Source organism: Euprymna scolopes, chromosome 8 (genome assembly GCF_053919585.1).
Source record: "Euprymna scolopes isolate OS-2025 chromosome 8, ASM5391958v1, whole genome shotgun sequence".
NCBI lineage: Eukaryota > Metazoa > Mollusca > Cephalopoda > Sepiida > Sepiolidae > Euprymna > Euprymna scolopes.
Window position 1 is genome coordinate 56,069,752 of NC_136489.1, and position 24,541 is coordinate 56,094,292.

Sequence of the window (24,541 nt, forward strand, 5' to 3'; positions counted from 1 at the left end):
TCAGAGATTACAGTTAGGATGTCTGCTGTGGAACGGGCTTGTCTAAATCCATATTATTGCTCAGTTTAAAAATTCGATTACAAAGCAAATCCTGACAGACCAAGTTTCGACAGACTGACGGACAAAATGTGTCGAAGAAATTAAATGATGTATATAATAATCACACTTGAACATTGTCAAAAACGTTGAATTGTGACTTTTTTTCCAACTGACCTGTCAAAATGTGTGCGCTGCTTAATCAGATAGTATTTCTTGGTATTTCCGGACATTCGCGCGAGTAGTCATTTCACCAACTGGGCGGATACTATTTAATTTTTATTATGTTTTATATCTTCTTTCTATTAACATATTTAAAACTGGTTCTGTATAAGTTCAGTTAATTTCAAATATTTTTTTCTTCTAGTAACACGCAACTTTCAAATCACCATTCGGTTTATTAAGTCCATTGCATAAATAAGCTAATAATTAAGCAATTTAATGTTTAAATAACGTCTTATTCGTTAGGTTTCTGAAATTTTAGATGAAGATTGATTATTCGTATTATTTGGATTATTCAGGACTACTGTTCTCAACTAAAGTGTTATTTTTACGTTTCCATCGATATGGCCTTCTGCAAGCGTATCTTATCGCACTCGGGCGTCTTTCTGTCGAACTCGGGAATCTGCATGGAATTTCGAACGAAACCATTTATTCAATTCAATATGGCCGCCCATCAAAACACAATTATGATAAACTTAGGACGCCTATCCAGTAATGGTTTGCGGAATGAGAGAAGGCTATCCTAGTGGATCAATTAAAAATTTCCGTTTAAAATTCCACGAAGAGTCCCGAGTTCGGCAGAAAGATTCCTTAGTATGACAGAAATATTCCCGAGTTCAACAAAATACATCTAAAAAAGAGCAGAAGTAACATCGACCGAAACGTTATGAAAATAACAATCAAGATGAGAACAGTAGTCTAAGGAATCCAAAAAGTGCGAGTATCTTATTCATTTTTGCAATTATTCGTTTACTTCAAAATAGAACTCGAAGACTTTCTCACTTCTGTTGTAGAATCCTCTCATGGATTGGAAATGTCCACTTTTTATCTCCCTTTTGATCACTCTTCCTTCTCGATTTGTGTCTACGCCTATAATGTAGAGGTGAGTGTGTATAACAATATTGTCAGTGTATAAATGTAACGCTGTCGCTTGCACCGGGCTGTACCAAATTACCTTGCTTACGAGCCAATGGTTAGATTTGATAGTGGAGTGTTTGACATGAGGTTTAAGAGAGCCCAGATTTCGGAAAAATGGTAGAATGTGCTTTTAATGCCATATTGTAGAAATAAAGTAATTTCTCAACGATGTACAGTGGACATTTGGCGCCATGCGGTCTAGCTTAACATAAATAGAGATGTCAAGGTAAACCATGTGGTTTGTATCAAGCACCTCGCATGAAGGTTTACTATGATAATAAAATTTCTTTAGAAAAAAAGAAAGAGAAAGAAAGAGAAAAGAAGCTTGAGAGAGAGAAAAAAGGAAAAGATACCAGAGGGAAGGTTTGGTAATCTCTAATCGACAGAGGAAGAAATGGTAATCGGGCGTAGAGAGAAGGGGAAACGAAAATTTGATAAAACCGTTTGTTTTTGGCAGATGAAGGACTTGCTTCGTGGGTGTCAAAGAGTGCAACTCGGCTTTGGGCGTCCCGCTCAGGACTGAAGATACCATTAAAAAAGCTGTCAAAAAGCTCTTTCTTTCGACCTCCTACCGAGAAGCTGTCTGAACGAATCTAAGTTGAAAAAGCATGCATCTTGAAACCGTAGAGAACCCGAGGAATTTACTTTTTTTGTACAGAGTGTATCCTGAAATACCTTATAAATAATTATTGTTGTTTATAAGAAAATTATTTCTGAGTTATTGATTATTAAATCGCTTTGACTTGACTACAGTTATTTACAGCGCCGACACCACAACCATCCCAGGCTGCATGGAGAGAAGAGATACACCAGTCATTCACTAGCATACCTACGAGGCGAACTCAACCACGGCGTCTGACGATGAACGGCCACCCAACCAGTTAAAGATATTGCCACACAGACTTGGCGTCGTCCGCGTTTTGTACGCTCTATGCATCAGAGCGGTTGTTCCGGTAACAATTGTCTTTAACATTTAAACGAGTCCATCACCAGACGAAGATAAAAGTGTAGCCACAAGATTAGCCCTTGAGTTTAAGGACTGGAGACTAATTGATTACACTAATTGACCTCGTGAAGCAGGATTGGATGGAAACACCCCTGGCTGATATTTATGTAACGAGTTTCTGTTAACTTCTAGGTGTTAACCGTTTGTGATATGTGATTCGTCTAGTGCATATTTATAACAGTACATATAACATTTATGATAGTCTTAACCATGTTAAGATCTGTGATTGTCTAGTATTCTCTATTAATCTATCTTCCTATCTAAGCTTTAAACAAGAGATGAACATTATTGTCGGTGGTAACACCAGTACATGATACATTCAAATCTTCCTTTCATGCGACCTGAAATCAAAAGTATTTTTCTCTGAGAAGTAAAACTCCAAGGCCTGAATTATGGATTCATGGATATTTCATTTATTCCTGCTTGGTTCATTTTCAGAGTTTGCATGCTTTGTATACGATTACATCTTGCTAAGTCGCCTTCTTCTGACTTTCACTGGCGTTACTGTCTAAAAATCCCGTCCATCCACTAACGCGTTGAGTATCGAACTGATCTTTTTCATTGAGGCATCACTATACGTAGCCTAAAAATCCTTGCCGTGTTTTTGTCATGTATCTTTGTTTATATTATCGTTAGCTTCAGTGTGACCTTTGGACGTGTGCTTTACACGTCCTTGACCCCTGATCGCTGCCCAGTTATGATCTGCACCCTGGTCGGTACAGTTATGATATGTCGACTGGGCAACCAGGTCTGCCAACCGTTAGTACGTCGCGTCACCCAGTGAGTTCTTCGTTAAGGCGTTGGGGACTCTTCTCGGATGCTCGGTCCTCAAGGCCTGTTCCCCGTGGATCGTCTAGTTATCCTGGGTGTTCGTTGACGGATACGGTGTCACAAATGGCAAAATAAGATATATCCACAGATGTGACCTTGCACGTGTGACCTTAACCGTGGTCACATTTGGCAAATAAAGAATGTACATATATACGGATCAACGCACATCAGCAACAAAACTCCGGAGGTTAGTTAATATAATATATATTTCGGAAATTCATAAAAGAAGTATTTACAGCATATACATATAGTTGACAATTAATTCAAGCAAGCAGTTAGTTCTACAACTGAGCTTCTGTTGTTGAAATACCTGGTCGGTATCGCGGACTTTGCGTAATTCTCATTAAGTAATCTACACGTTATAAGCGTTGAGTTATCAGGAAACAAGCGAGGGAGAGAGAGTGAGAGAAAGGTGATTCTGCCGAGACTTATCTCTCTTTGACTCTGTTCTCTTCTTACTCTTTTCCTTCTCTACTTAATCTTTGATTTTTCACTTCTTTTATAATACAATTATGGAATGATGACGACACCCATGTTCGTCATCGACCAATCAAATTGCTTGATTATAATTCGACGGGGCCTTTTCTCATTGGTTGATTATACTTCGACAGGGCCCTTTTTCATTGGTCCATTTCCAAAATTGGATTGACTCCTCCCGTAATTAACGCCCAACTTACACGTTGTATTAATTAACTCCTCCCTTACTAATGGAATTTTTCATATACAGGAAAATTATTTTTCCTCTGACTTAAAGCAAATCACGCGATTTTATTTGTTTTAAAATTATCTATTGATCTCACTTTTCGCTTTGATAATTCAAAGGAATTTTAGTTTATCTTTGAATTAAGTTCTGGTTGTCGGCCATTTTATTATATCAGACATTTTGTTTACGTCAAAAGACCAAAAATGCATTTGTCGCTTTGAACTTATTGGACAATACATTCTCCCATCCGAGCAAAAATATTTCATAAATTCCCTTTTTTCGTTCGACCTGATTCACCAAATGACAATTCTCGATACGTTATTTTATTGTTTTGAAATTTCGGACAATTCATTTTTTTTTTTCTCTTCTTTGTTCTAAACATAATGCCGAGTCACTGCGTGTGTTTCTCTTAGATCAAAAACAACCCGACTTTTCAACTTGTCAAATTCACAGGTCAACTTTTGGCTCATAGTTTTGCCAATTGCGGGTGTGAAATCCCCACCCCTCCGGCTACTGTACACTATGATTTCGGCCCTTGGAGATCAAACGCCTGTGTATTTTGGCTAACATATTTTATGCATTCTTTTTCGCTTTTGAAGTCCAGCATGTGATTCAACTTTTCGCTACAAAGACACTCTTGCCGCCGCTATTTCAACAACAGACTTAGCTCAGAATTTATTCACAAATAAAAATTAATAATAATTTTTATTCCTTCAACCCGATTATCGTCCGGGAACAAAAAATTACTTTTAACTAAAAGAAACGTCACATCAACCCTACAGGTCTGATGTGGCCTCTCTTTAGTGTTACATCAGTCTCATCTATCAAGTTAGCATCAACTTAACATTTCTGGGAACTATTAAGTGTAAAAAAATATTTATTCTAAATATTTTAGCTGACAAAACTTTTTGGCTTCAATAATAATAATAATCTATCTATACACCTTTCGGGGTTGCCCGCTCAATAGCCAACACACCGTTGCGTTAGTATAAACACATTCTTACAAACTTTTTTACTTTGTCTGGCATTCACTCGTTATCTCACATCCCAACTGGGAGATCTTTTTTTTATTCTGATCTGTATTAAACACTACTAATGTTATGCATAAACAAAAGAACCATTGCTGCAGCTGTTGTAATTGTGACTATTGCTACCGCTAATGTTTCCGCATCCAAATTATTTGGAATTATTTAAAGAACAGATGGGAAATGTCCGTTGGTGATACGTGATGCAATGTGATGTGATGTAATATAACGAGCATCATTCATTCAGTTGGGGAGGGGGCATCCTACTGGATACCGGATATTCATCTGATATTTATCCTCTATCTGATACATCCTAACCGAGAGAACTTTTAATATTCTAACTGTGCCTTTGTGCATTTTTTGTATTCCCTTGAACCTGGTTCACCAAGTATATTTGCCAGATAGTTTGGGAGGATTTCTTGTTACATAAGTCCGCTTAATTTTATTATTACTGGAGTTATGTAGATTTTCACACGATTCCACCATTCTCATAGCGTTTAGGCCAATGTAAGATCCTACTTTTCTTCAGCCTTAAGGAGAAGTGCTTTCAAACCCCCTGGAAGACCTCATCAGTTTGCCCTGTATTTAAGAATTCAGGTGATAAGTCATCTCGCTCTCAGTACAGACCAATAAATCTCCTGTGTGTTATCAGTAAGTTGCTGGAATCCATATTAAATAGAGAAATAGTCAACCACCTCAGCAGGAATAACCTTCTTAGTGACACACAATATGGTTTCCGCTCTGCAAGATCTACCGCAGATGTGCTGACGGTTATATCCCACAGGATTAGTGAATCTCTTGACAAAGGCTTCCTTTCTAGGGCAATTGCTCTTGACATATCAAAGGCCTTCGACAAGGTATGGCATAAGGGTCTATTTCACAAGATTTCCAGCTACGGTATAACTGGAAATGTTTTCTCAATCAGTAAATCATTTCTCTCCGATAGGTCCATAAGAGTAGTGGTAGATGGACAAAAATCGGAGGCCTGCAATATAAATGCTGGAGTCCCTCAGGGGTCAATCCTGGGCCCAACTTTCTTCCTGATCTACATCAATGACCTCCCTAAAATCATTCGTTGACATCTATGCTGATGACACGACCATCTACGGCAACACATCAAAGGCTGTAAATGACAAAGTTCTCTCGGATTCTCTCTCCTCTGATCTCGAGCGCATGGTTCAGTGGGGGAAGATGTGGCTGGTTACCTTTAATGCATCCAAAACCAAACTCCTATCCTTACATCATCAACGCTCTGATCCCCAGCTGGCATCAATTGTGATGGATGGCTCTCGTCTGGGTGAGGCCCCGTGTTTTGACAAGCTTCTGGGTTTGACCTTTACTCCTGATCTGAAATGGAACACGTACATCAAGTCTGTTGCCAAGGTCGCTGGAAAGATGGTGGGATCCTTCTACCGCTCCAGAAGATATCTCACTACTGATGCAATTCTCTATCTATATAAAAGCCAAGTACGTCCAAGGATGGAATACTGCTGCCATATCTGGGCAGGAGCGGCCAAAAACAGCCTATCATGCCTTGACAGAGTACAAAATAGACTTCGTGGTTTAGTGGGCGATGCCCTTTTCTCTACCCTGCAACCTCTCTCCCACAGAAGAGACGTTGCGAGCCTATCCTTGTTTTATCGTTATTTTCATGGCAGGTGCTCGTCTGAGCTCCAATCTCTGGTCCCCCCCTTGCCAATCTTTCACGAAAAACACCCGTCTAGCTGAATCCACTGTGAAAAATTTCCCCCACTCTATGTCTGTGCCTAAATCAAAACGCGGATTCCATGAACAAAGCTTCTTTCTTAGAACTGTACGCCTGTGGAACTCTGTTCCGTCTGCCTGCTTCCCTCCGGACTACAACTTGGATGTCTTCAAGTCCAATGTTAACAAATTCCTAATGAACCGCCCCCTTAATTAAACACTTCATCAAATCTCCACACTAACGTAATGTACTTGCAATAACCCTTATCCCTGAGTGGCTTCCGGGCCTTGATAAGTGGTGATCAATGTGTTAAAAAAAAGAATCTTGTCGAATTCTGGGGAAGGTTACATCGGCCGAAACGTTGTACAGTAGTTGGAAACAAATGCATTTGTCTTTATATTTAAAATAACAGTATAACAGAGAGCAGACGCGCGTATCCAAATGCATACGAAATGCGAAATGACGTCGCTGTAAGGAAAAGACTATAAAAAGGAGAGAAAGCACGTTCGAGAGCATGTCCGGGGCGTTTGGGAGGTCAGAGAGAAGCACGATCACGTGAACAAGAACTGTTACGTGAGAGACGTCACAGCCATAACGAAGAGCAACGTGTGGCGGGAGAATGAGGAAAAATATTCTTTGTCTTGGTCTCTTTTGCGACATAGACTGCTACAACGTATGGGTCCTTTGTGTAACGTGAGTAATGTTACAACAGTCGCATAAACATCTCGAAACGATATCTTCTTTGATCGATCTAAGGCGGGTGTAATATAATATATATAATGATGTCATATATATATAATAAACGTAATAATATATTATATTGTAACAAAACAATGAAGACTGTGTAGCCGAAGCAGCATGACACGTATGCAAATGACCAAGCTATGGCGTGAGATGACGTACAGCGGAGGAAGAGGATATAAAGAAAAGCAACTAGAAAAAAGCAATGGCGGCGAAAACGACTTTGAAGTACGTGTTGGCGATAGATATACTTTAAACAACGTGGCGATTTTTAAGCGCGTTTCGGTACGAGAGGAACTTTTAAACAAGATGTGGGACTCCTCAGTGCTTCGAAATTTAAAAAAATGTTGCAAGATCGTGTACAGTGATGCGAGCTGCTAGTTGTAGTTGCGGACTAGAAAACTGTTAATAGACTCAGAAGGAAAACCATGTCGGTATTAATATAAATTGTCACTGCTCATAAACTTTTAATGTCAAACGGTTGACTACTGAGCATGTTGTAATTTCCTATAGATTTTGTCGTCTAATCTATATAATTATAAAACTCAAATGATCTTTTAACGATGTATGTAACCCACTTTCCGGTTTATAACAGCCGGTTTCGCATGCGCGCATGACCTGCGCACTGAAATATTAATGTTATTATTTCGAAATTATCATTTAACATGGGAAGAATGGGGTTTAAAATAACTTAAACGTAATACAGAAATGAATGATGTAAAAAAGCAGATATATCAAAATTTGAATTTAACTATAATAAGTATTATGGTATTAGTTCAGTGCACATTTACCTATAAGTATGGTCAAACACTTATAATTCAGTAACTGTAATTTTTTTTTCAAAATTAATCAATTAAACAGAACAACTCATAGAAATCTATCTATATTCTTTTTTCATTTTAATATACTTTCATAGAAATGTTTCTGTTATGTAAAAAAAACTATTTTCTTTACGTCACAAGTGTCACGCTCATACATGAATTCCATAGCTAATATAACATACTGACCCAACGGGTCACGGGTATTCTAGTTAATGATATTAATAACATTTCCTGTCTGTCGAACAGTTTGTCTATGGATAAAACATTTCTGAACACAAGTTGATCAAACTTTTAAATAAAGAAACTTAGCAATGCAAAATAATTGGTATATTCTTCTCATTTATATATATATATATATATATATAGTTATAGTTATAGTTATAATTAAATATTAGTTATATTATTTAACTTATTTAGCTTACTTAGCCTTTATAAGTGATTTGCTGAGTGACCGATTGGTACCTCAGACCTCGGATGTAGTACACACACCTTCTTAGTGACACTCAATATGGTTTCCGTTCTGCTAGATCTACAGCAGATGTGCTTACAGTTATATCACATAGGATTAGCAAATCTCTCGACGGTGGCAATCTTTCTAGGGCAATTGCTCTTGACATATCTAAAGCCTTTGATAGGGTATGGCATAAAGGTTTACTTCATAAGATCGCTAGCTATGGTATAGCTGGAAAAGTCTTCTCAATTATTAAATCATTTCTTTCTGATAGGTTCATAAGAGTAGTAGTTGAGGGGCAAAAATCAGAAGCTCACAGTATTAATGCCGGTGTCCCTCAGGGGTCCATCCTGGGCCCAACTCTTTTCCTGATCTACATTAATGATCTTCCAAATCACATCCTTACATCATTTGTAGACATTTATGCTGACGACACTACCATTTATGGTAGCACATCTAAGACATTAAATGACCAAGTTCTCTCCAATTCTCTCTCCTCTGATCTTGAGCACGTAGTACAATGGGGTAAGGAGTGGCTGGTTACTTTTAATGCATCTAAAACCAAGCTTCTCTCCTTACATCATCAACATTCTAATCCACATTTGTCATCAATTGAAATGAATGGCTCTCGTCTTCTGGAGGTCTCAAGTTTTGACAAGCTTCTGGGCTTGACCATTACTCCTGATCTTAAATGGAACACGTACATCAAATCTGTTGCCAAGGCCGCTGGGAAAATGGTGGGATCTTTCTATCGATCCGGTAAATATCTCACTGCTGATGCAATTCTCTATCTATATAAGAGCCAGATACGTCCAAGGATGGAATACTGTTGCCACATCTGGGCAGGAGCTGCTAGAAAGGACTTGTCCTGCCTTGATAGAGTTCAAAATAGACTTCGTAGCCTCGTAGGAGATGTCCTTTTCTCCTCCTTGCAACCTCTATCTCACAGAAGAGATGTTGCAAGTTTGTCTCTGATGTATCGTTATTTTCATGGAAAGTGTTCGACTGAGCTTCAATCTATGGTCCCCCCTCGCCAAACTTTCACAAGAAACACTCGTCTAGCTGTAAACACTATCAATAATTCCCCCCACTCTTTATCTGTGCCTAAACCTAAACGTAGATTCCATGAACAAAGCTTCTTTCTTAGAACTGCACGCCTGTGGAATTGTCTTCCGTTTTCCTGCTTTCCGGCTGACTACAATATGGTTGTGTTCAAGTCTAAAGTAAATAAGTTCTTGATGAGCCGTTCCATGAGCGTTTTTTTAACCTTTAAGACTATATAAAAAAAAACTTTCTTAATTTTTATATTTTTATCATTCGTTGGAAAACTATTTAGTCAGTAAGTTATTCTATCAGCTGCAATCAATATATAAATATATATGTTAGAATATATATAAAGTTTTTTTAGGATTATAATTATCAAGCTGTGTAAGACTCAACAAGTATGATGGAGCTTAAAAATAATTATAGCAATCATAGACAAGACAAAGTCAGATTTCTATGCATAGATTTATTTGTCGGTTTAATAAGGATACATAGTACAAATCTATTTATATACGCATATTTGACTTTGTCTTGGCTATAATATATATATATATATATATATATATATATATATATATATATATATATATATATATATATATATATATATATAAGGAAATGGCAGAAACACTAGAGGATGACTTTTAATCTGTAGTGGAATGGGGACAAAAATGGATGGTCACATTCAATGCTGCCAAGACTAAGCTCGTTTCCTTCAATAATTACAAGTAACCTTCTCTACCATCAATAGCAATGGCCAAGAACACATTAGCCAAAAGTACTTCCTTCAAACTCCTCGGCCTAACGGTTACAGGGCACATGAACTGGAATAGATACATTGAGAGCATTGGCGAGGCTGCTGCGAAGGAGGCGGGCTCTCTCTACCGTGCTAAAAAACTACTTAGTCCTGAAAGTATCCTGTACCTCTATAAGGCCACCATTCGCCCATATATAGAGTACTGTTGTCACATTTGTGATAGTGTATCTTCTACTTGTCTCTCACTTCTTGACAGGGTTCAAAAGAGAGTCAGCAACCTGATAGGGGCTGAATTGTCATTTAGGCTTCAGCCTCTGTCCCATGGACGAAATGTTGCATCCCTCTGCCTGTTCTACAAGTACTTTAATGGTGAATGCTCTGACGAACTACAAGCGCTTGTACTTCCTCGACGTGAACACCCTCAACAAATCCGACAAGCAGCAAAATCCCACCTCTTCACAGTAGAGATCCCTAGGTGTAAGAAGGACTTCTACTCTAATAGTTTCTTCCCAAGAACTGCTAGACTTTGGAACTTACTTCCGGGATTTTGCTTTCCCAACTGTACTGACATGCAGAAGTTTAAGTGTAATGTGAACAGATATCTTGCTACTCATCTCCCTTCATAATACCCCTGCAACTTATGTCCTCGGTAGTAGCTCCCTACTTCAAAGTGGCACTGTGCTGTTGGGGTGAAAAACTAGACGGTGGCTGCTAGACTTGTTATGTTTTTACTTACTGATCTTTTCGTCTTTTCTTGTTTGGAACACTGTACTGTTTTTGTTAATATTTGATCGTCTCATCAGAGTAATAAGATAAACTAAAGACAATATTTTTCGTTATGACTTGTGTAAGCCTCCCGCCGCAGGTTAGAAGATGTAGCCTCTGACTCTGTCGAAACTGCAATGGCCTTGATCGTCTTCTTCCGGGGGTACTTAACAGGATTCTCTTGTTTCGCAAGCTTCGTTGTCGGTTCCCGAGGTGAGTGTTCGTTGAAAATTAATTAACTTCTCATGCAGATCAAAAGAAAACAGACACAGGGGTTTCTAGTCTACTAAGAGTTAATTCACAAAAATTACATGTGTTTTACATATATACAATTGTTCAGTTCGATTACACCAGAAAACTTTCCAAAATCTTATTCGATGGCGACCGTGATGGAGAAAGGGGGATGGGTTGCGTTTTCTTGGGTGCGTGTGTTTCTCTCGAGGTTCGGCTTCGATCTGATGTCCTCTGCGCCGGGCATTTGCTTATATTGGAAGATGATGGGTAGGGTAAGCTGTTCCCCAGGCTAATCAGAATCCAACACGTTATTCGGGGAATTCCCAAATCCTTGTGTGTGTGGAAACCTAACAGAACTTTCATATGCCTGCGAATCTGGGATCAGAACTCAAATTTATTCCCACGCTCAGAAAATTAACACTTTGACCTCTCGCACTCAGAAAGCAAGACATCCAAGAACGAATGTATGATTTCATTCTAACTTTAATCTGACATGTCTTGTCACATTTCTCAAACAATACAATTTCTGTTTTACAAAAATACAATAAATTCATCCCTTCAGATAGGTTACCCGCCGTTGTCCGGGCACCCAATTAACACTTAACATACAATATCAGCATAATTACCTTGCCTTACTCAGTATTTTAGGGGGTATTAATCCCCCCAATGGGGAGGGATATCGCTCCCCTAGGCGGTCATGCCACACTTGCGAAATGCAGGTACAATGGCTAAAAAAAATATAGACATTTGTGTATATATAACAATAAAAAAAATAAACAAAAATTATGTTTGTAAACTGATTTGTTCCTTTGGTCATTTGAACAAAACTAGCCACCACACATACATACACACACACACACACATACATACATACATACACATACATATATATATATATATATATATATATATATATATATATAGTGTGTGTCTTCGTATGTGCGTACGTGAGTGCGTGTGTACTAAACTACGAACATGAATGGCAATCTACCCACGGATTTAGCAGCGTTGATGTATATGCTAAGGTTGATATATAAAATGTTATATGGTTTTATGAAATTTTATGTGGCTACATGAAATAATACATCTTATATATTTCTAATGCGATAAAATTATGCTCAATATAAGAGATAACTTAATTACAGAATAAAAAATTATAACAAATAAACTAAACTTGCATACTTTACATGTTTATTAACTTCTATGATATATTTTTGCAAAACAAGTTTATCTTTTTTCTCGGGCACATTTTTATTTGTTTTAAGATTTAATAAACGTTTTATAATCTTTTTCTATTTATTTCAAATTAATAAGAATTGTCAACGTTTGTTAAATAATTAGTTATTTTTATTCTAAATAGAACACTTGTTTCTTTGAAAAAAGAACTAGGACTATAATTTACAATATTCTTTGTTTTACATTTTTACTAATAAACTTATGATAAATGTAACTGTACTAAAAAAAAAAAAATATATATATATATATTCACATAAATTATTGTAAAGCGATATAATATCCTCTACACTAATTTTCAATATTTACTTCAACAGTGCCTATACTGGATACTCATAGTAAAGTGGAAAAATTATACGAAAGGACACTGTCAATTTGTTTTGATTGTGTCTAAATGTAAAGTTTTTACTTCTACACTTAAAAAAACTATTAAACTTTAGTAGTGAATTAGCAAATAAATGTATATATGGAAATACTTTACTTAGCGATAACAATACATAAAATGCCCCATATACATGCATGTGGTAAGATAGGTTCAAGTAATAATCAGATACTCTCACTTAAATAGGTGTGCTACAATATAAAATATAGAACGATGATGTATAAAATAGAAGTCGAACCATTGTGTAAGTTAATCTTATCACTTGACCGATGAAAACATTAATTTGTTTGCATAAATAAGAAGAAATCTGATTAGTTGGTTAGCCAAACTAAATATACCGTTTATATTACTTGTATTGATCGGACTATTGTTCTCATCTTGAGTGTTACATGTTCAACGTTTCTATCGGTTAAGCCTTCGATCAGTTTCTGCCATGTTGGTTGTTTTTTTGGAAAAAACTTTTCTCCTTTCTTTTCCAAACAACAATCAACGTGCCTGAAGACGATCGAAAGCCAAACCGACTGAAATATTGTACACATAATACTTAAGGTGAGAACAATAGTCAGATTAATACAAGTAATATAAATAATAAAATAATATAAACTCATATGCCCTAACGTATCATGGCAACTCTCTAATCACATACCGTGCCTCTAATATCCTATATGTGATAATCCCAGTGTTGGCTTATACCCCTTTCATCGCAATAGCTCTCCAGCTTTACCCCTCCACCGCTATAGTATTTGCCCTCTATCCCAGATATCCCAATATTTCGTTCGTAATGTTATCATTTCTTATATGTTACTAAGAATCCCCTTTTCTCTTTCGTTAACTGGAAAGAGTTACATATAGATACATATATACATATATAATAGGACAACAGAAGTCACAAAACTATATATTGGTAGATATAGAATGGATCATTTATTGAATAATGGAATACAAGCAAAATTTGATGGATAGAAGGGACTCTTTACGCCAGGGCATTTCGAAGCCTAATGCTTCACATCAGAAGAGTAGAGAAGGGGCTTTTCATAAAAAACATAAATGTGATGTCCTTTATAATCGGACTTCAAGAAATTTAAAGTTTTAATATGGACTTTTGAAACTATCTTTCCCAGTGAAGGTTTTTTTGGGGGGAGGGGGTTGTTCACCGAACTCTTACGCTTTCCCGGCTAATTCTACATCTACTTTCAATATGTCCTCAACTTTTTTTTATGTGTGTGTATTTTCTTTGTGTATCTGTGTTTGTATATATATATATATATGTGTGTGTGTGTGTGTGTGTGTGTGTGTGTGTGTGTGTGTGTGTGTGTGCGTATATATGTATATGCATATATATATATATATATATATATATATATATATATATTCTTTTATTTTACTTTATTTTATTTTTTCACAGGACCACTTTCCCCTCGCTCCTCAACCCTATTTCCTGTTATTCAGACCCCCACTTGTCTGTATCCCTTTTTTTACGCATCCTCTAGTAATTATTATTAACATTATTATCATTAGTAGTAATAGTAGTAGTAATTATGGTGATAGTGGAGGTAGTGGTAATAGTATTGTTATTACTATTATTACTATCATTATTATTATTGCCTTGTTTTTACTGCTATTATTATTATTATTATTATTATTATTATTATTATTATTATTATTATTATTATTATTATTATTATCCCTGTTACTATCCCCGTCATTGTTACCATAATCGTTACCATTATCTTTATTTTTCATTGTTATTACCATTAACTTTGACATTACTTTTATCACAGCTATTGGTACTTTATTTTTATTTTTATATTTATCTTTATTTTTATCTTCATTTTTACTTTTATTTTATTTTATCTTTATTATTATTACTATTATTATAATTTTCATTATTATTGTCATTTTCATTATCATAATTACCTACTATTATTGGTATTATTGCCACTTTTATAAGTAGTAAATGTCTCGTTACTCTACCACCTTGCCAACTATATGTATCTTTAAACCTTTTGCATCAAGTTAAACGCACGCATAGACATTGCAATCCTATCCTCCGACTGCCCCCTTATAATCATACTCCCTATATCATAACAGAAGAAACTTAAAAATATTGTCACATATTACCTAATCAATATTACAACCTTGCATAACCCCTCCCCCAAATTATAAGCGATTTTATAGCCGCCTTTTACCGTTTAGGTTGCACCTGTAAAAAATACCACTCCATATATAATAGACACACCACAAACCGTTAAAATAAATTACCATGCAGCAATAATACACCCCCAATTTAAGCCTAAAACATATACCCCTTAAGCTCAACACTATGTTAAAGACCATATAAAATCTTATATATCATGCTATATATAAAAAGCTTCTCCTTTACTTATTTAGAATTCAATAAAGCTTCCCCCAACTTTCTATAATTCCTCTTAATCTTTTTCGTCCCTAATGAACCCTGCGCTAGACGCCGCATTTTCCCCATGTTACCTAGCACCTTCTCTACTCTTCTGATGAGAAGCATTAGGTTTCGAAATTCCCTGGCATAAAGAGCTACTTCTATCCCCCAAATTTTGCTTGTATTCCATTATTCAATAAATGATCCATTCTATATCAACCAATATATAGCTGTGTGACTTCATTTCATACACTTGTTGTCCTATTGTAAAAGCTCCAATAATAATTGTTGAGCTTGGCATTATCCAGATAAGTCTCTTCGTGTGGAATTAAACTCTCTTTTCCTCTTACGCATTAAGCTATATATATATATATATATATATATATATATATATATATATATATATATATATATATACCAAATCTTTAATCTTAGTAGATATACAAAGCAGAAATTGATACAATATTACACATTGAAAGAAACGTTAACTCCATTCCCTGATTTAAAATTTTCAAACTGCAAGATTTTGAAACTGGGAGATATAAGAGTTCGTTAATAATATCGGCGTTTTTTATGTAACATGTGCGTACTGGATTCGAACTTTACACACTCAAGTTGTTAGTGCGTTTTGTTAACCACTTAGCTCTTGTATCTTCCTAATTTTACGATCCAATCTACTTTGTGTGTGTATGGACTCCAGAATAACCAGGCCGACTTTTTTTACTTCACACAAATGTACTTTATGTATCTGGGAGCATTCTCAAATAGGTTTTGTATCGAATTATCTCCGATAGGTATCGGAAATTGATAATCGAGAATGTCAGATTTATAAAGAAACGATTTTGACCAAAGTAAACGTTCTGATACAGCATAACATCACAAGTGAAGAAGTGTTATCTCGGTGTAGTAAGTCAACCGTCGGTTGTTTAATAAGACAGGGGGGGCGTTCGAAATGAATGTGTTTCTTTAGAGTACTATTAAATCATGACACTTGGCTTTTGCCTTTTAAACTTTAATTTAAGCTATTATATAAAATAATTTTATCAAATCAATAGTAGGTTCTGTACAATGTAATGTAGACTACAATATATTGTGCACTAAGTTGAGGCATCGTGGTGAGCCCCCGAATAGAGCAGGCAATCAATCGAATGGGTTGAAAATTGGGCAATTTCACCCATTTTAACGGAAATAAAATATTGGAAATATAGAGCATTCGTTGGTCCTGATTTGGTCCCGAGCAACGTCGAGTTTCTATGCTAGTCTACTATATATATATATATATATATATATATTTGTGTGTGTATATGTGTATATATATGTGTATGTGTGTGTGCGTCTCTCTCTGTTTCTCTCTCTCGGTCTCTCTCTCTCTCTCTCTCTCTCTCTCTATATATATATATATATATATATATATATATATATATATATATATATATATATATATATATATATATGAGTTCAATTCCTATGGAGTCCAAAACGGCCGATTTTTTTTAATTTCACACAAATGTACTTTATATTAGTGGACTGTTATTAGATAGGTTTTGTATTAGAATGTCTCGATATCGAAAATAAATAATCGAAAAATCTAATTAAAGAGGGCACAGTTCGATTGTGATCGATTGTGACCAAAACATCATTTAGGAAGTTTTACAGGTTTGATTTATAGTTAGTTTCCGTTTAAGTCCATGATACATGAATTTTGCTTTTTAAACTTAAAAATTCCGCCAGATTACGTAGTTCATCAGAAAGATTCCTGAATTTAACATGATACATCTTTAAAAGGTCGGTGACAACATCCGTTGAAACGTTTTAAAAGTAACACTACAGATGAGAACAGTAGTCCGAAGAATCCTACTAATACAACTTTACGTTATTTTGTTTTCTGGCAAATAATTTTCCATTTACACTCATCCAAAATGGGTACCATCAACTTCTGAGCCGACCTCATCGTTTTGAATTTGAATTGAAACACTCAACATCCTACTATGTTTTGATGGGATTTTGCTTCTCAATCATATTGATAAATTCAGGTTTCGCCTCGAGTCGTAATTTCCATCTTCTAGTAAAAGCTTAAGAAAAGATGAGACTTTTAAGCAAGCTAATATTGTGCAACGCCGTTGGCGTCCAATGGACAGAAGTCCTAAAGATAGCAAGATACACGCGCTAATTTGAAAATTCTGACCCATATGTAATCCCCATTTCCTTAGCGATCGCGTCACTTTCAATTGACGGTTTTCTTCAACAAACATTCCTGACTTTTATTTTCTATTCATTTGTTAGGATTCATAGCTTCCTCTCTTCCTAGATAAATGCGCTTGTGTCCTTTTCCCATATATACCTCGACAAACCTGTTTACCATCGAAATCTCACCTCTTCACTGTAGAGGTTTCTACATTCCGGCAAGCTTTCTAATCAGATTCTTCCGTGGGACTGCTAGACTTTGGAATTCCCTCCTTGACAGACCTCTCCTTAGTTTTGTTAATCATTTGATATTAGATACGAGCAGGACCCATGGAAATTCCACGGAATGAAAAATAAATTGAATCAACAAATATGTTCGAGAAAGCTGGATTTCTGGATAGCGTAAAATTAGTTTAGAGGCATAAAAGTAATAACACCCAGCACATATAAGTTCATCAATATTTTTATGAGAATAGTGTCCATTTTATTTTTAATACAGAACTTACTCAAATGAGATACACTAATAAGTACTAATACATACCCAGAAGATAATATTTTGCTACATAGTCAAATACAAATAATAAAATCACGTTGTAAGAGACGATATTTAATGTACTCCTTCAGTTTCGAGCACTTTTCAATACTGCTTAACACGCTTTTCCTCAAACTTACTGCATCTTCCTATGGTTGCTTTCGATCAACACTTTGAACTTCTCAGTTATTCAGATCAATTTCCGCTAACTTAAGCTTAGTGGAAATTGATATGACTAACTGGGACGTTATAATTATGGAAAATGCAATGTATTTATGGAATGAATAAATAAAATACTTGAAAGATATCATCGTCAAAAACAGTAGAAAATCGAACCCTGAAATATGTCGGCTCCCAAAATTATTACAAAATTACAAATTTGGTGGGGTGGGGGGTAGAAAACTATTACAAAACATCCGTTCCCAATATACACAACCTCGGGTCTCCCTCGCTAGTATATATATATATAAATATATATATATATATATATATATATATATATATATATATATATATATATATATACTAGCCTGTGTGCCCGGCGTTGCCCGGGTGTTTGGATGTGTATGTTTAGAAAAAAAAAAGAAGCGGTTGTAGGCAGGCAGGCTCGAACCCATACCGCGAAGGAGGAAAAGAACATAGGAAAAACGTGACATCTTTGCTGTTTCGCCCATCGCCAAACCGGAAGTGATGTAGGTTTAAATTAAGGCTAGTCAATCGAAAAGAGAGGATGGATTTCGAAAACATCGGCGAAAAAGCGTCCAGTTGAGGGTGAAGTGATTAATATTTTTAGCCAATTTTTCCGTATTTGTCGTCCTAAGCGTCGGCTTCACAACGATACCAATCTCGTGAAAACCTGTCGCCTGTCGAAAGTTTTAGGCAGACAAACATACACATATATACATACATTTAAAGAAACAGGTGAGATTCATATTATAGATTATATTGGGCGCAATATATAGTAATGATTTAAAAAGGTTTTAAAAAACTAAAGACTCGGGCGCCACCACCTAGAATCGAAACCAAACCCTTCAGTTTACGAGTTATTTTTGCATCTTCCACCAATGACTGGGCACTGAAGACATATTTACTGCAAGGCTAAAAATTATAACATGGACCAATAGCTACTACGATATGCGTTCGTAATGGCGGCGTTCGACCTTCACTTAATACATTTAATTTTTTTTAATTTTCACACTTTTGCACCAATTTTTCCGGGCTAAAACCCAAATATAAAGTTTCGCATGGATTCAAATACCTCATATATGAAGCTCCATGTCTGTAGACCAAAAACTCTGGGCGAAGTTTGGTAGGCAAAATTTTTTAAACAAAAATATATACGTATACATAAACAATTTTGTATATGGAAACAATTTTGTGTTTACTATAAACTTTTTACGCAAATATTATGCAAGTATAAATCATGTAGATCATCTGTATTAATATAATGACACGTAATAGTTAACTAAAGATGAATATCCCATAAGTAAACCGAAGCAAACAATAGGGAATTAATAAAAATTAATGTTTTAAAGAATATGCAAATTAGCTATTGAATGCATTTCCACACCCCAAACATCACAACATTGTATTTCTTTTTAAATAAGTAGAGAAAGGGAATTTAATATGAATATCAATACACACGTTTGAAAAACGAATTTATAGGAGTACACACACACACACACACACACACACACACATATATATATATATATATATATATATATATATGCTAGCATTTCAGCCCGGCGTTTCCCGGGTGTTTGGATTGGTATGTTGAGCAAAAGAAAAAAAAAGTGGTAGTAGAAAAGCAGGCTCGAACCCGTACCGCAAAGGAGGAAAAGAACGGCGAAAAAAACTGACGTCTATGCTGTTACGACCACCGACAAACCGGAAATAACATTTTTTAAATTTAGGCTAGACAATTGAAAGGAGGGGATGACTTTCAAAAATATCGGCGAAAAAAAGCGACCCCCCTGTAGAAAAGTGCCCAGTTTAAGGTGAAAAAATTACTGTTTTTAGCCAATTTTTCGATATTTGTCGTCTAATAGGTCGAACTTCAAAACGATACTGATTTTGTAAAAATCCGTCGCCTCTGTTGAAAACATTGGGCAGACAAGCAAACATACATACATACATACATTTATATATTGGTAACTAAAAATTTTCCACCCAAACCGATGAAAAAAGCTTGCCTTATCTCTGAATACCCTTTATGTAAAATTTCAAATGTTTAGACCAGAAATTGTCCGAGTAATTTGGTAGAGACCGCAGAGGTCAAATTTTTTTTTTTAATTTTGACCCCTATTATGACCCTTAACATTTATTTTTTTGACTCATGTCAAGTTATTAAGTTAGATCTATGTGCAAACAAACTATATCTAAAATTTCAAGTCTTTACACCCCAAATTGTCGGAGAAGTTTGGTAGAATTCTCAAAGGTCAAACCGTTGAACTTTGACCCCTTAACAGTCAAATTTCCTGCCGAAAACCGATCACATAGATTTCCCCAAATCTCAGTACCCTGTATCTCAATTTTTGAGTCTGTAGATTTAAAATTGACAGAGTTATTGCGTAGGGAAATGTACACAGACAGAAACGCAGACACACACACACACGTTCACTTTTATAGATATATAGATAGATAAATAGACTAATACATTAAAGAAAAATATATACGTATACATAATATATATGAAAACAATTTTTTGTTTACTGTAAAAATTTTACGCAAATATTATGCAAGTATAAATCATGTAGGATATCTGCATGAACATAATTACACGTAATATTTAACTCTAGATGATCATTCCATAAGAAAACTGAAAATCTAATAGGGAATTAATTAAAATGAATGTTTAAAAGAATATTAAATAGTAAATTAGCTAGATCTTTTGCTAGTGAATGCAATTTCACAACCGATATATATAAGAAAATTGTATTTTCTTTTAAATAAATAGAAAAGAGGGTTTTTAATATGAATATCAATACACACAAAAGAAAAACGAATTTATGGGAGTATAGATAGAATATATATATATATATATATATATATATATATATATATATATATATATATACACCGCTTCTGTAGTGCCAGTTTTCAAGAATTCTGGCGAAAGAACTGACCCAGTAAATCATCGCCCCATTAACCTCCTCCTACTTTTCACCAAAATATTTGAGACCATAATTAACCAAGCCCTAGTCCATCACCTTACAGATGCTAAACTTCTGACTGACCAACAATATGGATCTAGGCAAGCCCGTTCCACAGCAGACATCCTAACTGTAATCTCAGAACGTATATACCAGTCACTGGACAAAGAGGGGGGTAGAGCGGTAGCTCTAGATGTATATAAGGCTTTTGACAGGGTATGGCATGAGGGTCTTCTCAGGAAAATCAGATCATACGGCAAAACTGGAAGAATACATAACATAATTAGATTCTTCTTGGATAAGAGAAAAATCCAGGTTGTCCTTGACGGTCGTACATGTAAACAATATGATATAAATACGGGAGTGCCTCAGGGGTCTATTCTTGGACCTCTGCTATTCTTAATATTCATAAATGACCTCCCTGACAAAATTGTCTGTGAGATGGGGATGTATGCTGACGACACCACGCTCTATAACAGTCACGACAGGAAAACAAATGAATACATATCTAGATAAATGGCAGAAACACTACAGGATGATCTCCGCTCCGTAGTGGAATGGGGACAAAAATGGATGGTCAACTTCAATGCTGCCAAGACTAAACTTGTTTCCTTCAATAATTACAAGAACCCTTCCCTACCGCCAATAACAATGGACAATGACTCTTTATCTGAAAATATATCTCTTGAACTCCTTGGCCTAACGTTCACAGGAAACATGAGTTGGACCAAATACATTGAGAACATTGCCAGGGCCGCTGCGAAAAAGGTGGGTTTTCTCTACCGTGCTAGAAAGCTACTAACGCCTGAAAGTATCCTATACCTCTATAAAGCCACCATTCGCCCATGTATGGAGTATTGTTGTCATATTTGGGCTGGTACATCTGCCTCTAGTCTCTCGCTCCTAGACAATGTTCAAAAGAGAGTTGCCAATCTGATAGGTACTGAACTGTCAGCTAAATTTCAGCCTCTGTCCCATCGACGAAATGTTGCATCCCTCTGCCTGTTTTACAAGTACTTTAACGGAGAATGCTCTGACGAACTGCAAACACTTTTGCTCCCCCGACGTAAATACCCCGACAAACCCGACAAGCAGCTAAATCCCACCCCCTCACAGTAGAAATCCCGAGATGCAAGAGAGCCTTCTACTCCAGTAGTTTCTTCCTCAGAACAGCTATACTTTGGAATTCCCTTCCGGGTTCCTGCTTCCCCGACTGCACTGACATGCAGAAGTTCAAGTGCAACGTGAACCGACATTTTGCTGCCCAAGTTCCTACACAGTACCCCTGATGCTTATGTCCCCGATAGTAGCCCCCTACAACAAAGTGGCAATGTGCCTTGTTTGGGGTGAAAATGTAATAAAAAGAAATACTAGCTGTACATACCCGGCGTTACAAGGTAAAAAAAAAAAACATATTGTATGGCGGAAGTTTTGGTCACATATTATCATAAATACCCTTACTTGTTACGATTTTCCTGAATTTTGACCATATTTGGGGATTTTGGAAGCATAAAAATAGTCATCTTCTTCTATGAAAGTCAAACAGGTAAGTAAAATCTCATAGCTTAAAGGGAAATAACTTATACGTTAAATTAAATTTACTTCCGTTTTTAAGCGCCGCTGATGACGGTTACACTAATAATTAAAGATAAATTAAATGCAAATTAAATTAAAAACAAATTAAATCCATCAACTTCATGTAATATTTAAAATAGAATACTTTAAATAATCATGTTACTAGCTTCCATTAAAATTTAGAGCTAATTACTTAAACATATTTTCTTTAACATAATATGCAAATGAATTAACCACTTGACTGATGACCTCTTTTACAATAAATAGCATATATAGAAATCATGAAGGAATGAAAGCATGTAATAGTCCGTTTTCAGTATTAATATCTATTTGTTAAAGAGCATACCTTGTGTATATATTAACAAATTGTGAGCAAACAGATAGGAATACGACTTTACTTTGATAGATAAAATGCGTGTTTGCGCATCGAAACAATTGAGCTCGAAATTCTCCGTAAACATCATTAGAAAAGCAACATGCGAATCTAAATTTAAAATTGTTGATCTCATCTGTTTACGGTGAACGTCGTGAGGTCGAAAACTCTTCCTTCAGCGGGATTTCCTTCTTTCTATCTAATTATACGCACAACAATCCAAATCCATTTATTTTCGTCCAGGGTTATTTCTGCGCACTTTACAGATATCAAAATACACGCATCTCCATGTTATACAAAGGAACCGCTTGAAATATGTCGACAAAAACAAGTATTGCAGTAGAACATTTCACTTCTTTTTTTTTTATATGGAAAATGTTATTTTAGTAATTGAGTTGCATTTTATAAATACAGTCGAGCAAATATTATGCGGATTTTATCTTTCAACGCTACATGATATTTTCCTTTCACATTTCTCGAGTTCCAATATTTCTTGTACTTTTTATTAATATCGTAATATTTTTTATTGATGTTTACCACAAACAAAGCATTATACCCTCGTTATATTCTTTTGGCTGTTCGTCTCCCTATTGTTTCGGTTGCTTGGAGACCTGGGTAGAAAGTACCAGTCAATAACCTATTCTTGACAATCAGCCCAACAGGGCGGGTCCAGGAACTGGGCCAGTTATTGTTGAACTGGCGTACACCGCCTGGGTAATACCTAAGAGATCCGCCCGTTTCAAGCCTTGCCAACCGGCTTTCGGGTAGGGTAAGTTTATTGCTTGTTGTCTACAGAGGATGCTCAGGCAATTTTTGCGAGTTCCCTTCTTATACAGTTTCCATTAAGAAAATATTTATTTAACAAAAGTTTACACCTGAAAAACACACAACCCAAAAGTTTTTTCGGAAAAAAACAAAGAAAAACTCAACCACTTTACCAGTATGGGTTAAGGAATTAAAGGAAAATAAAACTGAGTATAAATTAAGATGGTCAATAATTGATAAGGGGGAAAAATATAAACCTAGCAAATAGAAAAGATGCAACCTATGTATATTAGAATCTTACCATATACTAATATCAAAAGAAAAATTATTAAACAAAAGACTAGATGTAATCCACGGGTGTTTGCAAAGAAACAGATATTTAATTTCACGCACTAGAGCAAATTTTTAAAAAAAATGCAAGGGAGGTAATCCTATATATAAAAAATGATACCACGAGAGTGACCTCCCCTGCATCGGGTAATATAATACGTATTCAAACACCAAGCAAAAAAAACAACAACAAAATAAACACGCATAAATATAGGAATAAAATTATATAAAATCATATGATAATTGGAGAAAAAAAAACAAATAGGAAAAAAGGGAAAATTAAAACAAAAATAAATAATGAATAAATAAAAAATAAAAATACGAAAGTACGGGTTAAAACGGAAAACTATCTTTACAT